At 42.2% G+C, this 14189-nt stretch overlaps 1 long non-coding RNA gene across 20 annotated transcripts in view; it reads right to left on the bottom strand.

The window, feature by feature from the left end:
* The window catches only part of LOC135305038 (uncharacterized), a 65311-nt gene that overhangs the window by 11503 nt on the left and 39619 nt on the right, over nucleotides 1–14189 (bottom strand). For 19 of the 20 annotated variants that reach the window (XR_010366306.1, XR_010366313.1, XR_010366316.1 and 16 more), the window contains 6 exons: nucleotides 12074–12472; nucleotides 8964–9156; nucleotides 4944–5014; nucleotides 3709–4489; nucleotides 1920–3311; nucleotides 589–740 (listed from right to left, as the gene is read on the bottom strand). This is a non-coding gene — a long non-coding RNA (uncharacterized LOC135305038). Of the gene's footprint in view, nucleotides 1–588; nucleotides 741–1919; nucleotides 3312–3708; nucleotides 4490–4943; nucleotides 5015–8963; nucleotides 9157–12073; nucleotides 12473–13209; nucleotides 13309–14189 lie in introns of all 20 variants that reach the window. The other variant, XR_010366310.1, reaches the window with a different exon arrangement.

The following is a 14189-nucleotide window of genomic DNA, read 5'->3' as shown; positions in this document are numbered from 1 at the left end:
CTCTTCCATACCCAGAACAGTGCACCTGAGCACGAGCCCTCCATTGGGATGGGAGCAGAAGCCTGAAAGGGGAGATGCAGCTCCATGCACTTGTCTGCCTTGTGGCTTTGCACTGCTCATCTCAGACCAAAACCCTCACACAGCCTGGGGGCCAGTGCAGTTTTATTTCACCCAAAGGTGGACAGACCTTCACACAAACCTATTTAGGGCTGAGCTCAGATTTCTGGCAGGGGTTTGCCAGGGCTGTCTCAAAGGAATGGGCACGTTGGCAATGGGATTTAGCATCCAGTGGTACTCTGCCAAATCCATGAAAGATTTTGCATGGCAAGAACAGGGTGTAACTCCAAGGCCATGATTATTTTCCATGTAAATGTCTGTTTCAGTTTGTGCTTAAATGATTATCTGTCATTGATTTGTGTGCCTAACTACAACTGCTTCAAGCTGTTTTCAATTATTCTGTTCTCAATACGAGGCGATCCCAAGGATTAGCCATACCGAGTGCCACAAACCACCTTGCAGCAACAGAGTCATAAACTGAAGAGGATAGAAAGGATTTTAATAGGAGATTAAAAGGAAGAAGTGACTCACTGGATGAGAGAAAAGAGGGAGTGCGCAGGCTTTGACTGCAGGAGAGCTGCTTTGTGATGCCTCTGAGTGCACCGAGGACCCCAGGTTAATATAATAATTCTTCTTTCCTTATCATGCAGGTCTCGGGTAATGATTTCATAATTAGGGGTGTACTTAAAAACAGAAATGAAGCATGGTTTTAAATGAAGCATGTGTTCTGTCTTTGCACTAAGAGGAGGTGGCTAGTTGCAGGGTAGCATTGCACACAGCTTGCTTCCTTGTCTTCTGAATTCTCTGCAAATTTTAGGCTTCTTTTTCTGTCTTTCTAATTGAAAACCTGCACTTTTGGAGAGAAACTGTATTTCTCTTTGGCAGTTCTCTTTCACCAGGATTGATATTTTAAGGGTAAAAAATGTTCATCTACACCAAATCCTGTGTCCTCTGGAGGGGCTAACCTGCACTCTCCCAGACCTGGCACCTAGGTGATACACAGCACTGCTGCCAGCAGCTGCTCCAAGGTTTGTCAGCTAGGACTGGTAACACACTCCCACAGCAACCAGGATCTCAGAGTGCTCCAGTGTTTCTCTTTACACATACTAGGAAGTCTTCATGTACTTGGGCTAAGATCCTAATTGTTGCTGAGTAATTAACTACCTATACTCCTGCAGTAGCCATTTGTGACAGTATCCATCAGCTGGGAAAATCTAACTGCTATTGAATTACTAAGAACAGCCATTAATATTCTAACTTTCAACCAATTTAAATATTTGAACTTTCTGAGTGCACAGTTGAGATGAATAACATGGAGAAGCACACTCAGACAGATTAAATCCTCTATGGATTCTATCAATACAGAGAGCAGAAAGAGAGGTTATTTGTCTGACATACAAATATATATTTGTAGCAGATAAAATCAAATGTGTTATCACTATCTGCACTCTGCTATGTATATTTTAAAACATTATGAGTGGATAGGTACATATACAGCAGTAGTTTACTAGAGATAAGCATCATTAATTTCCACATAGCTATATGTTTTCATGGGCTTCTTAACCTTTTAATATTAAGTAAAATAGCAACGACAGCACTATTCTATATCCTTGGGAATATCACAGTTTTGAAACATTTCTGTTTAAAATACAGAAAATGCCACTGCAGTAAAGATTTGGAAAGTAAGGTACATGGCATAGGGAGTTGGGGATTGGATTCCCAGCTGATTTTCAGGACTTGCTTGATCTGAATTGATTGAAGCCCCAGAGGGAGGCACAGTGCCAGCAAGAGGAGAGGTGCCTGCAGAGCAGGATTCTTGACCCAGTGCCACCTGCCAGGCTGCCCTGGCAGAGGCTTCTTACCTGACCAGAGTTTCTGTGGTGACAATGTGGATGGGTAACTCTTCTTCTGGAGACAGCTGTCTCACCTTGTATGAGAAACTAGTTCTTTTTCTAGGCCAACATTCAAAAAGCTGTCAGATCACTTTAATCTGTTGAAATTTGAGCAAATTCAAATAAAATATACCAGTCTCCAAAGCAAAGCCAAACTCTAAAGGCCCCAGTACTGAATCTATAAGATCAATAAAAACAACAGGGATGTCTGCAGTAGCTTTTTCAGAATAGAAACTAGTTGACTCTAAACAAAGCTTTTGTATAACTAGACTTTTCCCATGGTACACCATAACCTTGTAATCAGTCTTCAATCTCTTCTCTAACTTTCAGTAATAATAAGATGCAATGAAGTTTGCCCAAATGAAAAAAAAAAAAATATGCACAAAAGACCAATCATTCCCATGGGGCAGTGGTGGAAAACAGTGTAAAACAGGATGTTTGATCTGATGTTCTCCTGTTGCAGTATCATAGGGGGAGTGAATGATTATTTTCCAAAAAAGAAAGGTAGCCAGCTGAACCTCAGTTTTCCTGGTGAGGTTCAACACATCACTACTTTAAAACTGAAAAGAAAAATGGTCTGAATAGAAACAATTAGTTGAAGGGGCACGGTAAATAGCTCAGGTACATGTTGGAAATCCATCTGCAAAAGTATTTTAGAACCTATCAAGCTATGCTCTTTGACCTTCCATGCAGGATTGTATCTTTTGTGCCTCAAAGTTGTCACTGACAATTACCATTTAAAAGAAATCATTTTTGCACAGTCTGAAGTGTACATTGGTAAAGAAGAATTTCCTGAATGCAGGTAAGTGAGCCCAGAGTTGTCTTGACATGACTCAAAGGCTGTTACAGATGTAACAAAAGGAGATGAAGAGATTTATCTTACCTTGTGACTTGTACTTGCTTATTAAGACACGCAGTAGAAAACCCCAGAGGCAGCGAGGTGCTGGGGGGCACAGCAGGCAGCAGGGGGGCAAATACATGCTCATGGAAAGGGGACTAGAAACACCTCTCCAAAGGACCCAGGGGTGTGTATGTGTATGTGAGAGAATCAAACCTCCGAGTACCCAGCTCACTTCTGCACTGAGAGAAAGCTGCTGACACCAAAAAGTGACTAAACACTGAAAGAGTGACAGCAAGAAAGAGATGGGATGCTCCTGCTGCTGGGGGCAGCCCCAAGCTGCTTCAGCTGTGGCTCTTGCTTATTCAAAGCTTGCAAGATGTGCACGAGGAGGCTGGTGGAAGGATGGGGAGGAGGGAGCACGTCTGGTTCCTACAGCACCTGAAGTGCTCCAGTAAATACAGAAATGCTTCAGTAAAAACAGACGTAGGGCACAGCCTGCAGTTCAGCAACCTGAAATACCACTGTGAAGAGACAGCAAAAAAAGAATGGTCAAAGTACTGTCACTCATCTGAGTTCTCCACAGCAATGGCAATGTTTTGGGCCCTGCCAAGGTCTCCCCAGTAAATGGCCCTCAGGAGGCAGGAATAGTGGCTGCCCCAGCAGGGCTGGCTCCTGCCCTGCCCCCACTCACACTGGGCCATCTGCACATCATCCTTAAATAACACAGCTGTAGGAGTACTTTGAATTGTCATAAAAACACCAGAAATGTCTCAGACTGATGCCCATATATATGTATTTCATGAGAATTGGGCCATTTGCTTGAGAAAATTCTTGAATTGAACAAGCAATTTATAAAGCAAAACCTTTTTTTTTTTTTACTGAGAGCCCCATCATTGTAAAGCAATAGAGAGCCCTCACCTTATCACAGAGCTCTCCTTCAGTCACAGCCCTGGGGGCTGCTAGATAGCTCATTGCTGCGATACACTTTAACGGGTGTCATTCCTTTTTAATAAGTCCAAACAAAACAGTTAATAAATCCAAAGAGCTTCCTATCAGTATATCTCTAATTCTTGGCTTTCACTTCTTCAGCAGCACTGATCATCTTCTTGAAACTCATGGCATTCTCATAACTCTCTTGAAATAATGATCAGCGTTGCAGGCTTTGATTCAACACTGACGCGACTTTTCTGCACGTTTGGCTGCGCAGCGTCTGCCGCTGAGTCACATCTGATTTACACTTGAGATAAACGACATCATCCAGGGTAGCCTCTGACTCTGACAGGAGCACCCACTAATCCACATTGCCAACAGGGTTTTCTATCACCATCAGTCTGGAGCACGCCAGCCCGGCTTTGGTCTCCATGGAGATTGTTATGAAATATATTAATCCATCATCTGTTGGTTCCCAAAAGGATCTTTGGGAGTTTAGCAGCTCCACGGACCTCACACTCCCTGAAAGAGGCACTGTGGATTTCTCAGGCCATGGATTTCTCAGCAGGAGCAGGGAGGACTCTTTAAGAAGTGGTCACCTTTGCCATGGCTTAGGGGAAATCTCTGCAAGAAGATAGCTCTTCTCTGTGTATACAGTGAACATATCTCTCACAGTATTTTTTCCCTTTTTTTTTTTTTTGGCAGTCCTTAACACTTTTCTCCTCCCACTTTCTGGTGACATTGCAAAATATCCACACTAAAGTGCATTCTGCTAGCAAAGTAAAATGGCAAAATGGTGTATTTTAGGTGGAAGTGTAAATGATATACTTGCAAAACCCAGAACCTGAACAACTGTTCATGGGAAAGACAGATATTTCACACCCACCATAAATGAGAGCATTGTCAGGTATCAAAATGTGCCAGAATAGAAAGAATTAAAAAAAAAAAAAAGTCAGTTGAAATTTAACAGTGCAAACCTGAGACTTCCCAAAGAGGCTGCAGTGCCATGCTCGCAGCAGCTGTGGCTTGCACTAGCAGGATCACAGAGAGCACTAGCTGGATCACAGAGAGCCCCTGCAATCACCCTTTGCACAGCAGAACCACCACCAACTGCAGCATTGGCCTGACTGGACCTTTCCATCACAGGAAGCTCCCAGCAATGTCCTCTCAGCTTTAAATTCAAGGTTTTTTTAGAGAGTTTAGTACTGAATTTTGATACTCACAGCATCTGAGGGGGTGGGCCAGGGAGGCTTCTGACACACCTCATGTGATGAATAAGTTCTCCCAACATATTCTGCAAATTATGCAATATAATAGCTGAACTTTACTGTGATTTCACTTGATATTTACAATGTATCTTATCTTAAAGATGAAAAATTAATAGTTAAAATCCTATTCTCTAGATCAAAGCATCTCTTTGTTGTTTGTAATGAAACACTTTGACTCTTACCTAAGTTTTCTGTTCAGACTGTCCAAGAATTCAAGTGTTTCATTATAACAGAAGTGGGAGATGCTTTGATCTAGAGAATAGGAGGCTTCAGATATTTGCTTAATAGCTATCAAAGCTAATTATTCAAATAAAAATAATAATATAGAAGTAGAGAATAATAAAACAGTAGAATATTAAATAAGTAATAAAAGGGCCTGGGTTGATAAATACCATGCCATATTTTCACACTAATAATATTAATGAAGAGTAACTGCTTATATTATCATAATGTGTATGAGTATAATGGATTGTACCCCACGAGACCTGATTGTGGGCTGAACCTCAAACTATTAGGCAAAAGAGAAAGATGTTCCTAAAGCCTTACAACATGAGGCAAGAGACAGAAGTGGGGCACAGCAAATAAATGGTGCCATACACAGGGAAACAGGATGGTAGTGAGCAACGGGACAGGCAGCAAAGGAAGAGCTCAGCTCTAGTTGGGAAAAGAGAGCCTGGAGGCTCAGTGTGGGATGGGGAGGAGGATGCAAGGTGGCTGCTTGCAGGATGGTCCCCTCAAAAGTGGGAAGAGCTGGGGGGGCAAGGCTGAGCCCCCAGCACAAGGGCAAATGGAGCTGGCATCAGGGTGACCCCAGCTAGCAGTAATTAGCAGCTGTTGATAACTGGATCCATACTGTGACAGAGCATGAAAATGAGGACAACAGGTAACTTTTGGTGCAATGCTGAAAGAGGAGAGGGAAGAAAGATGCACATAAAAATGGGAGATGGATGGCTTAAGAAAATAGTACTTTCAGTGAAATTTCAAGTGGGCACCAAAAGACTTATGTTGCATTTGTCAAGGCTGGGTAAAAAATGTGTTGCACTAATTGAGACACAGAAGATGCTAGACAAGGGCCTCAGCCGTGGGGATGGACAGGAAAGGCAACAGCTTAGTGATGCTAAGAAGGAGCAGTCGTTGGGATTATGCCATATCCTGGCTGTGAGGACCTGAGAAAGGATCTGAGTCAAAGATGACACACAAATTATGGGCCTGAGTGACAAGCAGGGTGGTGAGGTTGTCTGCTGTGATCAAAGAGGGGACTAGCAGGGAAGACATGAACTGGGGAAGATTAAAAGTTCTGTCTCTTCCACATTGGGCTTGAGTTGACAGACTGTCGTCTACATGAAATGACAGGGAAACAAACCCAGAGATGAGGCTGGACTGAGGAGACAGGTTGGGAGCACACAGGTAGATCTGCAAGTCAGTTGTGCAAGGACAGTAGCTGATTGTGTGTTTGCAGATGAAATTACCCAAAGATGCAGGAAGGTGCAGAAAGAGAAGGCAAATAGGACTAGGTTCTGTAAGATGAGCACAGAAAATGATAACGCCAGTGACATAGCACAAAATAACACTAAAACAATAAATACACATGAACAATTTAATTCCAAAAGTGCTTTTCGTTTTTATCTAATTTATCCAAATAGAATTTTCCAAAGGTTCACTTGAAAAATACTTTTTTTGGGGAAGAAAATGTCATAAAAATTAACATGATTGCATGCATATGTCAATTTTGACAAAAATCTTATTTTGCAGTGGAAAAATGTTTCCACAACAGAAAACCCTAAAATTCAGAGCCATTTGCTTTTAGGTCTAAACATAGATCCTACTACTGTCAAGTAACATCTTTCATTATCTTCTTTATGTCTCAAACTACATTAAAAAGAGTCTAGAGGTTTTGCTGATTCTGTTGTAATCAATCCTGTCACAGCTGTTATTGGATTTATCTCGGGATCTGAACACTGGCATTTTTCATTGTTGTTTTACATTTTCTTTATGACTGTACAGCTCTATAGCCAAGAGTATAAGAAAATCTAAAATATGCTAAAGTGAACAAATATATTCAATGACTATAAAATTATCTATAAAGCTTTCTTGTGTCCAAATAAACATCATTAATTTATTTACTGGACTTTAATGAAATGCAGGTCAATCCAGGTATGAATTAGTTTTAAAATTATATCTGAATAAAGCGGGCTCATACTTACCTGGCTTCATTGGGTACAGAAGTTACTTTATTTATCAAAATAATAACACACAAGTATGGCAGAGCCAAGTAACACCATGAATGAAATCAGGCAAGATTCTTACACTGCAGAAACACCCAACTAAACCCGAGTGTCACATGTGCCTCCGCCTTTCAGAGCCCTATATAAAACTGCTCAGCTGATGCACAGCACTGCTTATAAATCATGCATACATCTTGTAAGCTTCAGTGCAGTAGGGACAATAAAAGGGAATTAAGATGCTTAATGAGGTGAGATGCTTCTATAAACTGGTGTCTGTCTTTCTTTATTTCTCACATTCTTTAACATGTAATTTTCTTTCTTTTTTCCCTATCTTTCATCATTTCTCTGACTACCAAGTATCCCAGGTTTTCCTACCAAAGGATACATTTAGTTTCAGCATTAGGCATATACAAAAGATCCATCTTCCCATTTCAGGTAGTATATGTGCCCTTCCATAACATTCCCAGCCTCCCTGTATGTGTTAGACAGGTTTGCATGGGCTGTCTCTACTGCTGCTGTGCTATTTCCCCAAAGCACACACAGCTGGTTAAAATTCCCTGACCAAAGCTGCCCTTCCTGCATGCAGGGGACAGAAGCTGATGTGCCTGGCATTGCCTGTGGCCTGCTGCCCCCTCACTGCCCGTGTGCCATTAGATGGAGTCACACATAATGTCACGTCAGTTGCGTCATTAATAAAATGACAAAATAAAACTTGAATTACCACTCTCGGATGTGGTTTACTGGAGCATTAATACATTTCTTGGGCTACTGAAGTCATTCAGCCTTTGCAGTCACGGCTCACAATGCACCCGATGTATTATTAATGTCCCAGTAAAGCACACCCTGTTGTGTCTTAATGCTGTGGCATAAGATGCCTGGAAAAGTAAACAGCTATGTAAAGCAGAGAGTGATGACTGTTAGGGAGATGAATGGGGGACATTACGGCTTTGCTCACCGTGCCTGTGGCTCCGGCAGGCTCAGGGATGCCTCAGTAAGGCTTCACTGTGTAGATTCTACTGAAGGCTTTTTCCTGAGTGTTTCTAAACATCTATTATTTATAAACCACTGCTGCTCTGCATGATACTTCATGGGTAAGTAAGGGAAACATTTCCTGCCCTGAGGAGCTTACACTGGCTGCCCTGGGTGCTGTGACCACGCTTGGGGCCAGGCAGAGGAGCAGGCAGGACAGCTGTCTGCTTGCAGCCCCTGACCCCACTGTGCCACCTCCCCACATGGGCCATGCCTGCCCCAGCAGGGAACAGCCTAAATAAACCAAGGCAGCCTCATCGTTCTGGGCTGCTGGCATTTCCATACTGCTTATGCAGAGTCTACATCTGAGATAAGCTGTACCTCTCTGAAACAAGTGCTCAGATAATCTGTATCCTCACGTAATTCGCTGCTATGCCTGCTGCCACAGCTGCTGCTACACAATTTTCTCCCTCCAAAAACAGCTGTGGATCCAGCAAATTTCTTCGGTGTTGGAGGACAGAAGCAGCGGGTGGGAGGGAGGGAGCCAGGAGGCAGAGATGAAGGGGACAGCCAAGGCACTGTGCAGAGAATGGGAGGGAAGAGCAGAGAGGAAGAAGGAGCCACTGTGGGGAGTGCACTGTGTGCACTACCTGACACACACACAGCCCACATGCTGCCTGAATCAAAGCATCTTTTATAAATAACCCCTGGGAAGAAGGTCTCCACAACGACAGCTGAAAAGATTTGAAGCAAAACACACACGGCAAAGGCAATCACGTACCTGAATGTGAAAATTCCCTTTATTTGCTTGGTGATGGGTTATAGATGTCCCCAGAATGACTCAGAGAATCCTTTGCCAGAAGTCTGGAACCTGAGAGTCAGGAATTCATGAGAAACACGGACAAACTCTGAGGCTGCAGATTCCCAGAGCAGGAGGAAGACCACATCCCCATAGAAGCAGTGTAGGACCATGCCTTTGAGAAAATCAAAGCCAATAAGAGAGTGTTAACATTGCTTCTTGCTTATTTTTTTTTATATTAGTGATTTTGGAGCAGTTTTTGAGTTAATGTACAATCCTTTCTTCTTCTAAAAAAAGTCAAAATGTGGGAAGGGAGTAGAAACAGATGACTGTAGTTTGGGGGTCAGACTGAGAAAGAAACAGCTAGTATGTACATTCAGTACACTTTGTGTCTGTCACCAGGGGCTCAATGGGTGAAGCTGGGAAATAACATAAGCTTGAGTTCTGCAACTGAAAAAAACCCATGGGTTTTTTTCAAATCAGATCAGTCAGTTGTTGTCATTCAACTCCAGACAAAGTTTTGCTTCAAGTTTGGGGTTATTTTAATCTATTCCATAATCTTTTCCCCTCTTTCAGTTCAGTTTGGAATTGAGAAATGCATTGCAAAGCAAAGAGTCAACAGGATTGGGTTCTTTAAATATCAGAGTGAATTGTCTCAAGGTTTTCAAAATTTCTTGCCACCTGCCACTTCCCAGGTATTTTTCCTTGGCTGTAAATGTGTTGAGTCTCACCATGACCTATTTTGATTTTCCTGAAATGCTGTTTTCCAGAAAATGTACTGTTCATCATCAAAAATTTTTTCAATCTACCCCTTCCTGTGGGTCACTCAGTTCAGTCCTTCCATGCCCGACTACCCCTAGTGCCCCTAAGGCTCCCTGCTGCCATTCCAGCACTCCTGGTACTAAAGCAAAGATTTGGGCAGGAGTAAAGCCAGCGATTTTACATGGAGGGAGTAGGAGCTATGATAGCCTGAAAAGGGAAAGGCCTGGAATACAGAGGGGTTATAAAGCAAAATACGGTAAACATATGACCTGGTTGGTGAATAAAGTGCATGGAAAGAAGACAGTCCCCACTCTGTGCTGTAAAAAATGTTGTAAAAGAACTGCTGAATGAATGAAATTATTAAATCAATATATTCTTCTCCTATTTATAAAGCCTTTGCTTCCAGTAGCTTTTGAGTTCGATAATGTATATGCTGTGAGAAATTCAGAACAGTCAATATTAACAGCCCCCCTCCAGCTGCAGTTAAACTTATTTTAAAATAATCTTTACATTTTCATATATGAAGCAGATGTTGAAAATTGATCAGGGTTCAACATATTTATATTAAAACAGATCCTTTTTTATCAGGTGGCTGGATATTTTCTGATAGTTAGAGCCATGTCCCTTAGCTATCAATGGGTTTTGTCCTTTGATGAGTAACTAAAAAAGACCCTTCATTCCCTCGATATCCCTGCTTTTAACCACTTGTGAAAGAGAAACAGCTCGCAGACCTTCTGCATCCTGAACTCATGGAACAAAATGGCACAGATCATCCATGTAAAGGGTGCTGGTCAGCCCTCATCCTGACCCTTTAATGAAATATTGCTTCCAAACAGAAAGGCCCAGAATAAACGACATCTGTTAACCTTTGCAGTGTGTTTGTGTGCTGCTATAGCCTAATCTCTGAAAATCAAAAGGGTGTAATTTTTTCAAGCACCAATTTGGCAGGCCCTTACCCCCACTTAACTCCTCTCCATGCTGCCTGCCCAGGGCAAGATTTCAGTGCTGTCCAGGAAATCTCAGTCTGCCACCACAGATGATGGGCAACCGACTGCCTGCAACTTCCAAGTTGCCAGGACAAGTTGCAAAGACCACTAAACTCCAAGTGACAGGTGATCGATATGCTGAACAATTAGTATCAAATATACAGTAAATGATGCATAATATCATTGGTGAAAAATGTTCTATTTAGGCAGAATGTAGATTGATGTCAGAAAATGCTCTTTAGTGTGTGGAATAATCAAGTCAACTGCTTGATGGATGTACTATATAGTCTATTTACATAGCTTGGATTCAATACACTTACATGATATTTGCATCAGAAACATATCTATAGTCAACCAATGGGAAAGAATACATGATTTTAGCAACATGCTTATACATTAATAATATTACTTGGCAATCTGATGTTTCAAGACCCAGGGTGAATTACTTATTAAAAACCCATATACAGCTATCTGTCTTTATCTTTCTTTCTGTGTGAGCCATAATGGCCTTGATTGTTTTCAAAATTACATTTGGCCAGGATATGACTGTTACATGAAACCTCTTAAACCAATATCATTTCCCTCACTGATAAAATACATTATACTGCTGGGTGCATTGAGCCAAACCATTAACGAAGGAAGCTTAACCTAACCTTTGTGCTTCTGACCAGCCGTTCTAGCAAACTAACATTGCAGAAATTGTTCAAAAAGTGGAATTGACATGATTATAAATTTTTATATTAAGTTCACTCATTTCTTGGAGCTTATTCTATCACCTTCACTTTTAATGGTTTGAATTTTGCAGGAGACTTAGTTACTTGGGAAAATACAAGGAAACGTGCTCCATTTAACATTGTTTAGAAACGAAGGCACAAGATAAATTAGCTAGATAAGGTCAAATTAAGCAAGGTCCATTTTAAAACTTGAATCCAGGATGCATGAGAAGGAGGAAATACATGCATTCGGTACAAATTGAGGAAAAAAAGATGCAATGGAAGTCATGGAAAAACCTGAAGTAAAATTCTTCATAATAATTATGGTGCTATTTTAATAAAGCATCTCAACCATCTTGGTTCTAAGAAGAGGTACGGCTCCCCAGACCTGCAGATCAAAACAACAGAGCTCCTCTGATGGGAAGCAAATGACAATGTCAGTGAGAAACACTACTCTCACAAGTAGCTAATGAAGCCATTTTCTGAAGTTAATGCTCAGCTAGATCCCAGTGCTTCTTCCTCTCTCCTCAGGTGTGCATCATGACATTTCCTTGCAACAGAGAGACGAGGCTGACCATTTTCATGCTCAAGAAGAACCACAGAGCACAAGGAAAGGAAGGGCAAGACTTACCTGTAAATATTAACAACACATAGCTCCTGCATGGCACTTTTTCTGTTTGGGTGTCCAGTGGCTTTAAGAGCATGGTCTGTAAGATCTTGAGGTAATGGCTCATCCATGACAAATATCAGTGGCAGAGACATAAGTGGACCATCTCAGGACCACTAAGCAGGAGAAGGCAGAACTGGGGATCCTGGAAGAAATGCTGTGCAGTTCATTGTACGTGCAAACTGGCAGCCCCCACAGAGCAACGCAGTCTCGCCACAGGCATCTCAGCTCACCACTCTGAACAATTTCCAAAGGAAATCCATTTCAGAAGCTTGCTACTCCTAATTTTTTCTCTTCCCTTGTTTTTCCTATTTGTCTGCTCCATCGCCATTTCTGCAAACACTGAAAGCTCCAAGCATATTCCTGAAAGGAATATGTAGGCAGATGTAAGACAAAGCAACACACTGCTAATTGTAGGGCATGAAAGGTATGCAGCAGCATCTGCGCTTGCCGGGACAGAACTAATTTTTGTCTGTACAGCTGTAGTTCTTATCAGAGCAGATAACCAGTTTACAGCAAGCAAACCATTATTTTCTTACTCTCTGCATGGGAATCTGCTGTAACAGGGTGGTTCTGCAAGCATTTTGGGAGGCAAAGCCAGAGAAATGAGCTAAAGTATAGCAGTGTCATACAAACACATCTTTAACCTGGATGCTCAGTGGGTGCTCAGTACACCATGGTAGAAGAGGGGATGGTCACATCTCCTGCAGGAGAAATCCCTGCTCCTAAGGAAGATTTCTTAACCTTTACAGCCACCATTTGTTCTTTTTCATGCTGCATCAGCCGTCTTTGAAACGGACAGAAAGAAGAAGGGAGAGTGGTCTTCAGAGAGCTGCAGCTGCCCTCCCCTGTATCACCCCACAGGCACAGACCCTGTGACACAGCTGGGCACTGTGTGGCCATGCCCACGCCCAGCCATCGTCCCTGTGTGGTGGCATGCTGCAGCAGGCAGGGACAGGGAGGTGGCAGGGAGCAGCAGCAGGCACCCAGGGGAGCAGAGGGTCTCCATACAGCCGGGACACCACGTGTGGCTGCCTGGCAGGCTAGAAACCAGAGACACTCCCCACACCATATTTCCTTCAATGTTCAGAGGAATTCACCTTCCTACAACACATCAGAGCAGCACCTGATTCCCTCTTTGATCTCTTGCCTTGTCTGGAAATAATGCTTCGCATCTCAAATCTGGCTAACGGCTCCTGCTGAAATGGAGTGATGCTCTTAGTGCTCTAGTTAGTGCTGTCAAGCAATCTGAAATGGAAGCTGGCAGTTGTCCTTCCAAATGGCTATTGCTATGTGTAGCCCAGAAGTGGTAAGCTAAAAAATCTTTTTGTATTTGAACTCCTTCCAATTTCATTCAGCAGGATACTGGCAGGCCACTTTCTGTGTTAATTATTTCTGTCCTGATTGCCTGGCCACACAGAGCACTGGATCGACAGTATCACACTTCACCATTTGTTAATTCTTCCAGCTGAATGCAGAAAGAAATTGAAATAAAGAAATTTCACCTAGAGAAAAATCTTCAAAAGTCAGGAAATGGGAGAGAAGGTGCCAGTGGAGTCAGAGGATACATGTATCTCCCAGATCAACACCAGTACCTCTGTGATTTTGGACATCTTTAAGAGCAGAAGAGTGACACAGTATATTACTCATTGGAAAACGCTTAATGGGTCTGATCCTGAAATGAATTACACTGGCTTAAATCTGGAACGTTTCCAACAAAGTCAGAGATTAATCAAGAAGAACTTTTAATGCTTGATTAGGAAAGACTGCCTCTGCATTGCTGGCAGGTACAAATGAGAGGACCTAGGCATAAAATTACCTCATTGCTCCCACAAATCAGTGAGCTAAATGGCTACATCTTGACATTCGCACCAGCAGTAAATTATTGTCAGGCACAAAAATCTTGCAACAATTAAATGTGGGTGCAAATCAGACTAAAAACCAGAGTGCATTTGAATCCTGTTAACACAAGTATTACCTTCTAATGCTCTCCACAGTGCCTTGTCTTTGGGAGAGCACAATGAATGCAAGAGACGATGTTGTCTAAAAATACCACCCTGAAAAACTGCTTAGTAGAATT

The sequence above is a fragment of the Passer domesticus genome, chromosome 7 (genome assembly GCF_036417665.1).
Source record: "Passer domesticus isolate bPasDom1 chromosome 7, bPasDom1.hap1, whole genome shotgun sequence".
Lineage (NCBI taxonomy): Eukaryota > Metazoa > Chordata > Aves > Passeriformes > Passeridae > Passer > Passer domesticus.
Note: the sequence above shows the minus strand (reverse complement) of the source record. Positions and strands in the feature narration are given on the sequence as shown.